Below are 12,095 nucleotides of genomic sequence, written 5' to 3'. Positions count from 1 at the left end.
ATCACCATACTACACAGTATCAATTTTTCCCCCCACCCCTAGTAACTATGTGACACTGAGTTTTAGGTCATTTTACAGAGTAACAATGTAAAGTAACGAGCAGTGTAACAAATCGCTTTCTCCTGTCAGTTATGAATTAACATATATACGTAATGTACGATATATGACTTTTTTGATTAGCTCCCCCAACGCTCTTTAAAGGTCAGCAGTCCCTGTATGATCATCTATTTCTAATATTGTTGGCATAACCTGTAGGAACAAACGCAGCGATACTGGATCAAGCAGAGATTGAAACTCAAAGCTCCATCTTCTAGCACATTTGCAGGGCTTTGTTGAGTGTTGACTTTCTCTTGAGAAGGTTACCACCTTCAAGGGTCAAGGTTATCCTTTCTGAGTTCTGCCACTTTTCATTTCTGCCATCTAATCAGAAGCAGCATCTACTGCAATGTGAAAGGCAGCAGGTCAGAGGACTGTGATTGAGAAGCAGGACCTTCCGTTCCTCTCTGTATGTCTCTCTGATTTAGTGTCTGCTCTGCCTGAAATCTGTGCCCTGATTCTCAGTTTTCTTTGCCAAATTTGTTCACTTGGCTGGCAATTTGTTTGCTCACTCAAAAACTTGGAACCCCACCTCCCACACACAAGCATGCAAATGCACAAACACACACACACACACGCACTCACTCAGACATTTTTGTTTTTCAGTGTCCCACTTTTTATCTCAAAGCACTCATATTGTCATCTGCCTAACAGACTGTATATGCTCATCTCCTTTGTATTAGTAGCCATCTGGGTCCACACTTAAATGAGTCCAATTTAAAAAGAAAAGCAAGTCATCGCGGTCACAATGAAACTTCTATACTGGGAAAACACTCTTATCGAGCATCCCATGTCAATGTTTGTTGAAATAACAGCAAAAAAAGCACAAGGTTAAACAAAAATGTCGAGGAAAATGGAGGCTGAAATCGGCAGTAGCTCAGAGAAAAGTGAGTAAAAAAGGTCCAATCACAGGCAGGGAGATGGGGATGGGGGGTTGGGGGCAATCAATGAAATGGCGTGAGATAAATGACACAGATTTAAAGGCTGTGAGATGAACGGAGAGAATAAGCACCATCCTGCATAAACACAATTGCAAGGTTAGTGAGTGGTTGGATAATGAGACATAATGACCATGAAAACATTGCACTGAAACCACCTGAATTCTCGTTTATGTTATTATTTAAGGTGCTAGAATGAAAGATGTCAGAGGTTTCAACAGGAAATTAAATCACTGGAGTATTCTATACACGTCTATGGTTAAATATTATCAGCTTTAAATATTCACATTTACAAAAAAACTCATATCATATTTCATATGGGGTCTATGTATTCTGCAGACGTTCACATGTCGTACAGTGAATATCGTTTGTCTCATGGGTTGTCGTCTTTAAGACTTCTACACTGACTGATACGAATTGCTTGTTACATGCAAATTTCATTTATGATTACGCAACATGGTAAACACAAAGCATCAACGTTAATCACATCAACTCATCCACCTACAACAGTTTTCCTCCCCACTAGTGTCCCTGAAGTGAAAAAAGAGTGGGTGGGGGAGGGGTAGTCCTTCGTGAAATGTGTTTTCCGCTCGTTGTTGATTTTATGTTCCGTGTGCGTCTCTGTTCTGCGCTAGGAAATTTACAATGTCATAAAATATTACTAATTCTGCCTCTACCACTTCATTCTTGAGGATGTCATTTGATTGGTTGAATAATGCAGAGTCTGTTTTAAAGTTACAGAAAAGGCCCATTTATAAACAAAATTATACGACACAATAACCTGAAACACAGTTACTTCCAATATCTCCTGCAAGGTTTGGACCTAGAATTAGAGGCTGTAAATAATATATTATATTCTTGTACAGTAAATGCATTTAACAGTTATTGTACATTTCAGTAGAATACGATTACACAGTAAAGTTGCTGTTGATGCAACTGCCTTTGCACACAGTCAAATCTCTAAGGAAGGGTGGGGAGGAGAAACGGGGCAAAACAAACAAGTAAGCAGCTGAGGATCAAAGATGATGTGATGTGATGAGTCACTACAACAGTTAAACATGATCCAGGTTTGTACTTGTTATTGGTTGATCAGCTGGTTCTGCTATATTATCAAACTTCCTATCAAGGTTTAGTTTTTGCACAACACATGCTCTGTATTTATTACCAAATGGATTTTTAAAAAAAAAATATATTCAAGCTCTGTCGTGTAGCACGGGGAGCATCTGCACATCCATCACACAGATGTTCTATGAAAGTACAGGAAGACTCTTAAAGCCACTCCAGGATTGTCTTGGTGAAGAACGAGGAAGCACTGTTTCAATGCTGTGCTCTGTGATTTATTACTATTGCTGCAGGTTACTCTCCACACCAACACCAACTAGATGTTTAAATCTTAATATAAATGAGTAACAGTAGGTGGACATTAGGTAAGGCTGCACTTTCTGCAGTGATCTCGTGTAGAAAACTATTCCGTGCGTATATAAAACACGTCCGCGGCTCTGAACCGTAGTAAAGGGACCTCTGACTAATACGGTGGGTTCGTGTCGGGCTCGCAGCCGAAAACTAGCTTTACTTTGTTGTCTGGGTCAACTTTGCTAGCAGAGACAGAGAGAGGCGTTGAAAGGCTGCTCCAACAGAACTTATTGTTTTTGGAGGAAAACACGAACACGGTGTACAGTCGAGTCTTAATAGCTTACTTACAGCTGGGCTCGTCAGGCTGCAGTGGTTATTATTATATTTACATGCCTCCAGCTCCAGTTTCTGGTAGGTCATTTGTTGAATAATAATAATAATAATAATGGATTGCATGTATATAGCGCTTTCCAAGGCACCCAAAGCGCTTTACAATTCCACTATTCATTCTCACATTTACACACTGGTGGAGGCAGCTACAGTTGTAGCTACAGCTGCCCTGGGGCAGACTGACAGAAGCGAGGCTGCCATATTGCGCCATCGGCTCCTCTGGCCAACACCAGTAGGCGGTAGGTGAAGTGTCTTGCCCAAGGACACAACGACCAGGACAGAGAGCCCAGGGAACGAACCGGCGACCTTCCGGTTACAGATGCGCTTCCCAACCCCCTGAGCCACGGTCACCCAGTTTTACAAGTATTTCTTCACGTCATTATGCGGCCGCAAGTAGAAGTGACATGGGCCGTGAGATCAAGACACAGGAATTAGATCCTCTTAATGTGTTTTGTTTGGGTTTCCACCGGCGTGGAATTACCAAAAATAGAGAGAGCATAGCCTAACATATGAAACAGGAAAACACAGTGTAATCCATTTATTTCAACAAAGTAACTGTATTCTGAATATCACCTTTCTACTCATGTTTTGTATTTTAAATACGTAACGCCGGTACATGTATGCCGTTACTCCCCAACACTGTGTACAGAAGGCTTACAAAGCTCTATTAAAGTAACTTTTGGGTACTTGTTGCCTTCTTTGCTAAGTGCAGACTTGTTAGTCAGTTTAGCCAGATGACCGTCTCCACGAAGAGTCCTGATAGTTCCAAACATTTCACTACACTTGCATACGCTTTCATATGTTCAAAAGTTTTAAATCTTTGCTACAATCTATGTCATACTAGAACTTGACCAACTGCCAGTTACAACTAAAGGGTGGGAACTTTGAAACCATGTGCAATTCATTCAGCTCAAATCTCAAGGATAACTACAACAAACATGACTACAGTGATCTTAGATCTTTCCTAAATGTACTTGGATGGAAAGAAGATGGGAAGAGCTCGCAAGCCATATTAAGCAAAATGTAACATTGTGGGTTTACTAGCTAACTGTAGCCGAGTCTGTTTTTAATTAATTGGTTTTTAATTAATTGGTTAAATCGCCTCTGTCAGTGCGCCCCAGGGTGGCTGTGGCTACAATGTAGCTGCCATCACCAGTGTGTGAATGTGTGTCTGAATGGGTGAATGACAGGTTGTGTAAAGCGCTTTGGGGTCCTTAGGGACTAGAAAAGTGCTATATAAATACAGGCCATTTTACCATTTAATTGGTTAAATTAAAAAATCACATTTACCACAGAATCTGTACTGTTATATATTTACCATTATTATATTATATTATATTATATTATATTATATTATATTATATTATATTATATTATATTATATATATTTACATTATGGAAAGCAGTCCAGAGACTTTGGAAAGTCTTGCAAACCAGTTCAAACAGGTTTAGATGTTAACTGTGTTTCAAAATATGTTAATTTGTTCAAATTCCAAGTAAACAGACCTTTGCTAGGAGGGTTCTGACCAATAAAGCAGTGCATCAACAAACAAAATTTGCATGCGTTTTTTTATTCCCCTCTGAATGCAAATATGAGTAGAATCATAGTTAAACATTTCTTGAATTAATTTGCTCTAAATTAAGAACAAGCACGGCTGTGAGGAATGTGCAGCAACTTTGTGAACTTAAAAAAGTAAATGAATCTCAAGTGGCCATGACAAGCAGTTTTTTTATTTGGCGTAAACTTACAGTAGGTGGAATATCTTTCTCTTCTCATTGGAAAATTGACCTGTTTGCCTGTTTGTCAGTTTCTTTACAGGATTCAGGACATAGCTTTACACAGCAAGGAGAGAAAGAAAATAATGGTATATGGCAGCAGTATCTTCATTTCGATCAGTTAATGTCACAAACTTGCCAGTGTTAGCTTATGACAGTTAGGGGTATATGACTGTGGAACTCTCTTCATTATAATCTAAAGAATTGTATAAATTTACATAGTTTTAAAAAATGTTGCATCTAAAACGATAACACAATATGAAGAACGTGAACGAAATTGGAGTTAATTGAAAAAGGATCTATTATTTTTTGCCTCATTTTATTTTATTTTATTTACTTATCTTTTCTCCTTGTTACTATGTGGAGTGGTATATTGCTGATTGTAAATTTGTTGTTTGGTCTGCGTTAGAACCGGAGATAAATGTTAGTTTGTTCCTTGATTTTTGATGCCCACTTGTAATAAGTTGGATTGCAGATGTTTAATAAGAATATTTTCTTCTTCCTGCTCCTTTTCACACATGGTTGCAGAGCTATACCAATAGAAAGTGTGGTTGGTTTGTCTGAAAGAACTAACTGTGGAAACTGTTGTACCAAGTGTGAAATAAATGAAATGACTCCGCCCTCTCACTCAAAAATGGTAAACACCAAAATGCAGAGTCCAAAACCAAGAAGTGATGATGGCTTTCCGGTAAAAGATCATGATGTAGTCTGCATCCACGGTCACCTCACATACATCTCACCGTGTCTGAGCTTCTTTGTGGGGACTTACAGTGAAACTAGGACTTCATGGTTTAAGAAAGAAAAGAAAGAAAAAGGCTGACGTCAGAGTTAATACCAAAGAAGAAGAAAGCAGATGGAGGACAAAGGAGCACCTGATCACTAAGTCCATGATGAGAAACACACAGCAGTTACTCAGTAAAGCAAAAAACATCCTTAAGTGGGATATTGCCAAGTAATGTGAGTAAGAATAGGAAAGGTTATTTTTAATCAATGGGGTGGGGGGTAACAGCAGGCTCAGGGTGTGGTGTCAGGGGAGGCTGGCCCATGCAGCTGCCCTCCATCACCTGGTCATGCCTTCCTACTTCAGCAGGATGCCAGGACCTGACAGAGGGTCCAGAGGAACAAGGCAGCTGGAAAGCCGCACAAGCAAATATCATACTGTAAATAATATATCCATCAACACTATGTGCTTCGGGTCCTTCATACCACATAGAACATGAACTAAAACGTTTTTTTTAACATTTAACTGGATTTATTTCTTATATTTATTATTTCTATAATAATAAATATTATTTCTATTAAGAACTTATTTCTATTAAGTTCTATTAAGAACAAAAATATTCTGTATACCATGTACGAAAGTGCCATATTTACACAGAGTTCAGCAAAGAAATGACAAAAAAGAAAGAACATAATATTAAACTATGCTAGTTCATCAATATCTATTATTTCTTATTAATTCTGAAATTGCAATGAAACTGGAGGTTTCAATCTCAGTAACCACTCAACAACATCACCGAGCACTCTGGGAATGATCAATTTCCCTTATTAGCAACTGACTTCACAACGACTGCCTGCACCCACAACTGGTCAGGAAATACACATTTTAGCCTAGTGACTGGTGGTTACCAGGAGGTCACTAACTGGTCACCTGTGTGACTGGGGCTTCAAGCCCAAACATTCCCACATTACCAAAATAACTATAAGTGTTTGTACAACAGGAAATTATGAAATGATCTAAAAGTGGGCGCTGTAGTCAACATTTTTTGGGATAATGTATGCAGGTAAGAAGCATGAAATATAGACCCAATATCAATCCTCCAGTGCAATCCGCTGCATCACAAGTACCAGTCTGAAGCGGCAGTGGGCATGCTGGTGATTCCCTGCCAAGACTAAAGATCAGCCTTTTCCCCAACAGATGCGAGTCACAGCAGGAGAGGGCAACAAGCACGCCGGGTGGGCGAAGAGATAGAGAGAGAGAGAAGTAAAATAAAAACTGGGGGGAGTGAGGGGACAGGAAGGGAATGAGAAAGTTTTGAAGCACGACAGATTGTCAACCACCTCCTCCCTCCCATCTTCTCCATATCTATACAATCTCTCACTTTCATAGTTATCCTCATTTGCTGTATGCCTTTCTTAAACGGCTTTTACACATGGACGTCAGTTCAGTTCAATGCATTTACTTATTTATTGTTACGACCCGGCTTGAGTTGCAACACAAATATGGAGACTAATACCAGAATTTCACAGAGATGAGGTTTTATTTTAAATTATATAGGGGGTTAGCTAAAATAGCTGGTGTGCCTCCCCGAAAGCCTGCCTCAGGTACGCCTTTATCCACACCTCAATTAGCATACTCTTGCACTGCCGCTGCAAAGAGATTAGGGGCTGCAGAGGGGCGTAACATTATTTGTATGCTACCGAATCACAAGAACAATCAACTCAAGGCACTTTATATCACACGCTAAAAACTCTGCAACAGTACACGTCGCACAGCGTCAGGAGAATCACATCCTGTCTCTGTCCAGAGTTGCCCTTTCACACATGTAGCCATGCAATAGGAGATGGTTTGTGTCAGACACGTTCTGACTACCTCAGATTGGTTTGGGGCAAGGATGCTGCCTAGAGCAGCGGTCCCCAACCTTTTTTGCACCACGGACCGGTTTATGTCCGACAATATTTTCATGGACCGGCCTTTAAGGTGTCGCGGATAAATACAACAAAATAAAACTAGTACAGGTACCAAAAAAAAGAAGATTTATTCATAACACACGTGAAAAGACCCAGGAAAACCGAGTTAACGATAAAAACGATAACAAAATAACGCTGAAAACCGATAAAAACCCTGAAAACTATACATTTCACACCTGAGCCTCAACTCTCGCGGCCCGGTACCAAACGACTCACGGACCGGTACCAGTCCAAGGCCCGGGGGTTGGGGACCGCTGGCCTAGACAGAGCGTGCATGAAGAAGGACAGAGAGTAGCCTGCTCTATTCACTCAAGCAGTCAATCAGACATTACAAAGACTTTTGGCTAGCGACCTTACGGCGTACATTTCTAATATGAGTGATGAGCGACTCCTTCAGGGCTGATAGAGGGTTTGGACCCTGACATCAAAGTTTAACTTTGATCACGTCTGAAGACAAGTTCAAAGTTCGCTCTCTCTCTTTCTCTCTCACACACAAACATTTCCTGTTGTCCCCAACCCCCCCCCCCCCCCCCCCCTCGGCTTTGTGTCAGAGAAGAGCTAAATGAGGAGCAGGAAAGGGCAACACTCTCCAGAGACACGAGGGTGACTTCTTACTGGCAGCTCAGGTTTTCCATTTAGTTTCTGTCTAATACTCTTATCTTTATCTTTATTATGGTAAGGCAGATGTGGATTTCTCTTCTGGCTTCACATTTCCCAGAATGACTCAAGAACCCTTAAACTGAGGAAGAAAAAAAATCTCTTTTATTTCAGTCAAGCTACAGAGCTCGTAAATCTGGCTTGTAAACTCCTTCAGAACGGCAGCATCTCCTGTGGCTGCGTTAAACCTTGGTTTACTGAGGCAATTGTAAGTGCAGATAATAATGTCTGTTTTTCTACAGCAGATCTGTCCATTCAAGAGATGCATCATACAAAACACATCTAATACTAGTGTGCTTTTCCAAATGCTGCAGGTTTAGATGCACAGGCTTAAAGCACATATGCACTTCTCTGCTTTAATTATTAAGTATTATTCACCTCTGGCTCTCTTCCACAGCACGTCTTTGTCCTGTCTTCTTTCTAAAAGGGAGTTTTTCCTTCCCACTGTTGCCAAAGTACTTACTCATAGGGTGTCATATGAGGGTTGGTGTTTTTCTTTGTTGTCTTTGTATTGCTGTGTGTTCTTTACGTTACAATATGAAGCAATTGAAGGTTCCTCAGTCTTCTGTTTTAGGAAAAGACTTTAGGGTTTGTTAAATTTTGAATTAGTCAGCTGATTATTTTTTTATTTTATTTTATTTAGGACAGTGCATGTTAATGAACATAAATGTAAAAAAAAAAAATTACATGAATGTAAACATACCAGATTATAGCCAAGGGCTAATTTCCATCTGTTGTCCTTAAGCATAAAAAATAGACATAATAATTCATAAAAATTCATCATTCATTCATAATAAAAACTCCATCACCAAACTTACACATACACACCATTCTGTTCCCAAATAAAACATTAAAACTATACAACTCATACATGATCGCACACTTGATTTGTCCATAACCCGTTTTTAACCTTTGCCTTAAACAAATTGAATGTAGAGCATTCTCTAATGGGCTGAGGAAGACTGTTCCACAGATGGCCACCCTGGACAGAGAGGACGTTCTGCCCAAATGCTGTCCGTCTGTGGGGTATAAACAAGTCTCCTCGGATTGTAGCTCGAGTGGTCCTGTCTGAGCTTTCTTTATGCCTTTAGTGGTGGTGGAGCAAGGGAGTGTAAGACTTTCTTTTAAGTTTCACTAAGTTATTGAAGTTCAGTAATTTATGTTTTTTTAACACATGACAGTGGTGGTGGGAAGTCGGTTTTTTGTCAAGTAGTTTTAAACTTCTTTTATAAATGCTTTCAATAGTTTTAAGTGTTGTTGGACAAGCAAGTGACCAGGACGTCAAACAATAGTCCATATGAGAGATGATCATTGAGTAAAAATAAGTTTTTGCAACATTCATATTTAAATTATTACGTATATGATTAAAATTTCGATTATTAAATTTAAGTACCTGGAACACTTTATTAACACTATTAACACTATCTTTAAAAAAAACACACACACACACAAAAACCCCAATATTCAAATTCCCAGTGTCTCCAAAACATGGCTCAATGTGCCTAGAAAGAATCCAAGAAACATAACAGCTAATGGGAGGAGGAGGAACCGGGAACTTGTTGAGCAGCCATTTCCAAAGTCAAGAGTCTTAAAACCCAATCTCAGATCTTTATTTTAATTGAAATACAAGAGACAGTGATGTATTTCTTTTAAATGTTTAAACAAAACATAAACAACACAGGATGTTGACTATAAATGTTAACTCAGGCATAAACAATGTGTTAAGGCCAGTGTTTGACCCACCTGCCACTGGAACACTCGGTTAGTGTCACCTGTTACCTTAGCACTCAATGCTCTCGTCTAGATATTGAACATATTTGGTCAATATTTGATCATCTTTAACCTGTATATTTTAGTTTATTAAATTTTTTTATCAAAATAAAGCTGGTTACAGTAATAAAAAAATAACATTCACATTTTTAAAATGTTAGAGGGTCTATTTTCTTATTTTTTCACCTGCAGTAGATGTATAACCTGCAGTAGATGTATAACCTGCAGTAGATGTATAACTTTGCAGTAAAGTCACAGTTAACCACCCAGCCCCAGTATTTCCCAGCCAGGTGTCTGTTTGTGGTCCTTGAGATCTGGACTTCAACTGGCAATGTCTGTACTTGTTTAGTTTAGGAGATACGAGGTGAACTTCATGATCTGGAGGTTCACTCCAATCAGAACCTGCAATGGACCGAGAATTGCTTTATGTGCTGAGCTTACCAAGGCTTCAGGGACAACCAGCACCGTTAGAGTTCATCCACAGCAGAGCACAGAGCTGATTATGAAGTTACTGGCATACCTGGCAATTTAAATATTTGCTTAGGAACAAACCATACGCAAAGTTGGTTAGCTTGCCTCCTCCATTCAAGTGCACATGTACACAAATGCACATAATATTACCTTTGCTAGAGGTTAGGCTTAATGTTAAAATAAGGTTTAACCAGTGTTTAAAACCAAAGCTATTAAAGTTGTGTGTAATTTCATAGATGAAGCTTGTTATTCTATTTATCATCCCCCTTTATTTTGTGCTTTTTCCTCTCTGTGCTCTCTCTCCGTGTATCCCTGGCTCTGCACCTAAATGCTTCTGATCTGCAGCTTCTAGACTCACCAGCCCGAGTGTTTACACTTCTCTGTTCCGGATAAGCCAGATGGCTACCTTCCCTGACTCTAGTTCTATTTATTCTTGTTAAAATGTTGTTTTCTTCCCCACTGTCTCAAAGTATTGCTTGAAATAAATTATAATCTTTCTCTTTGTGCTATAGTAACACAATTTGACTTTTGCAATACAGTTCAAACTATCGGATGCTGTCAGTGGTGAGTTCTCTTTTAATTTCTGATTAAATCTGATGCTCTCCTGAGCATTTATTACCTGACATTATTGCAAATTTAATACCATATTTAATATATATATGAACTATAAACTATAAAAGAAATTTGTTGTAACAATGCTTCTTGCCAATAAAGCTTTCCATTGGAAAATGTCTTTATTGCTCCTTAAATGGTGCCACATTTGTAAAGAAAATACATTTTTGGGAGTTCAGTATGTTGGTTGCACCCATGAAAAAACTACTGCCAAACAGCTTATTCTTCTATCGACTCTTGTTTTGAGCTTCCGGTACTGCGGTGCTGATAACAAGGCACCTGGTTTTCACCACCTGTGAGCATAGACCTTGCTAAAGTGGTCAATTGGTGTGTTTGACCAAGCATACCACGATTGACTGGTCTGTATTGCCATAGAGCAACTTCAGGCTGGTGTTCTGCAACTCCGGGCTGCAGCATTATTTGGAGTGAGCCATGGTACTACCTGCAAACTGAAGGCCAAGTTACATTTAAGAGGAAATGTCAGAAACAGGGAACGTCCCAGTGTACAGTACAGTACACTGGGACGTGGCCTGGGACAATTCGTTATTATCAGGATGTCCAAAAAACTCCCTGAAAAGCCTTCAGCTAATCCAAAATGCTGCAGCAAGAGTCCTGACAGGGACTAGAAAGAGAGAGCAGATTTCTCCTGTTTTGGCTTCCCTTCATTGGCTTCCTGTTAAATCCAGAATTCAAAATCCTGCTCCTCACATACAAGGTCTTAAATAATCAGGCCCCATCTTATCTTAATGACCTTGTAGTACCATATCACCCTATTAGAGCACTTCGCTCCCGCTCTGCAGGCCTACTTGTTGTTCCTAGAGTATTTAAAAGTAGAATGGGAGGCAGAGCCTTCAGTTTTCAGGCCCCTCTTCTGTGGAACCAGCTTCCAGTTTGGATTCAGGAGACAGACACTATCTCTACTTTTAAGATGAGGCTTCAAACGTTCCTTTTTGCTAAAGCATATAGTTAGGGCTGGACCAGGTGACCCTGAATCCTCCCTTAGTTATGCTGCAATAGACGTAGGCTGCCGGGGGATTCCCATGATGCATTGAGTTTTTCCTTTCCAGTCACCTTTCTCACTCACTATGTGTTAACAGACCTCTCTGTATTGAATCATATCTGTTATTAACCTCTGTCTCTCTTCCACAGCATGTCTTTATCCTGTCTTCCTTCTCTCACCCCAACCAATCACAGCAGATGGCCCCGCCCCTCCCTGAGCCTGCTTCTGCTGGAGGTTTCTTCCTGTTAAAAGGGAGTTTTTCCTTCCCACTGTTGCAAAAGTGCTTGCTCATAGGGGGTCATATGATTGTTGAGTTTTTCTCTGTATCTATGAAGCGCCTT

General features: G+C 39.8%; 1 protein-coding gene and 1 long non-coding RNA gene across 4 annotated transcripts in view; one reads left to right on the top strand and one right to left on the bottom strand.

The window, feature by feature from the left end:
• Positions 1 to 3,857, top strand: part of LOC146525141 (uncharacterized) — a 145,645-nt gene extending 141,788 nt beyond the window's left edge. Inside the window, exon 2 of the long non-coding RNA XR_014874461.1 lies at positions 2,390 to 3,857. This is a non-coding gene — a long non-coding RNA (uncharacterized LOC146525141). The remainder of the gene's footprint in view (positions 1 to 2,389) is intronic.
• LOC146525140 (SH3 and multiple ankyrin repeat domains protein 2-like) overlaps positions 1 to 12,095 on the bottom strand; it is a 355,364-nt gene that overhangs the window by 334,643 nt on the left and 8,626 nt on the right. The gene's annotated exons all lie outside the window — the stretch shown is intronic.

The sequence above is a fragment of the Neolamprologus multifasciatus genome, chromosome 1 (assembly GCF_963576455.1).
Source record: "Neolamprologus multifasciatus chromosome 1, fNeoMul1.2, whole genome shotgun sequence".
Taxonomy (NCBI): Eukaryota; Metazoa; Chordata; class Actinopteri; order Cichliformes; family Cichlidae; genus Neolamprologus; species Neolamprologus multifasciatus.
Note: the sequence above shows the minus strand (reverse complement) of the source record. Positions and strands in the feature narration are given on the sequence as shown.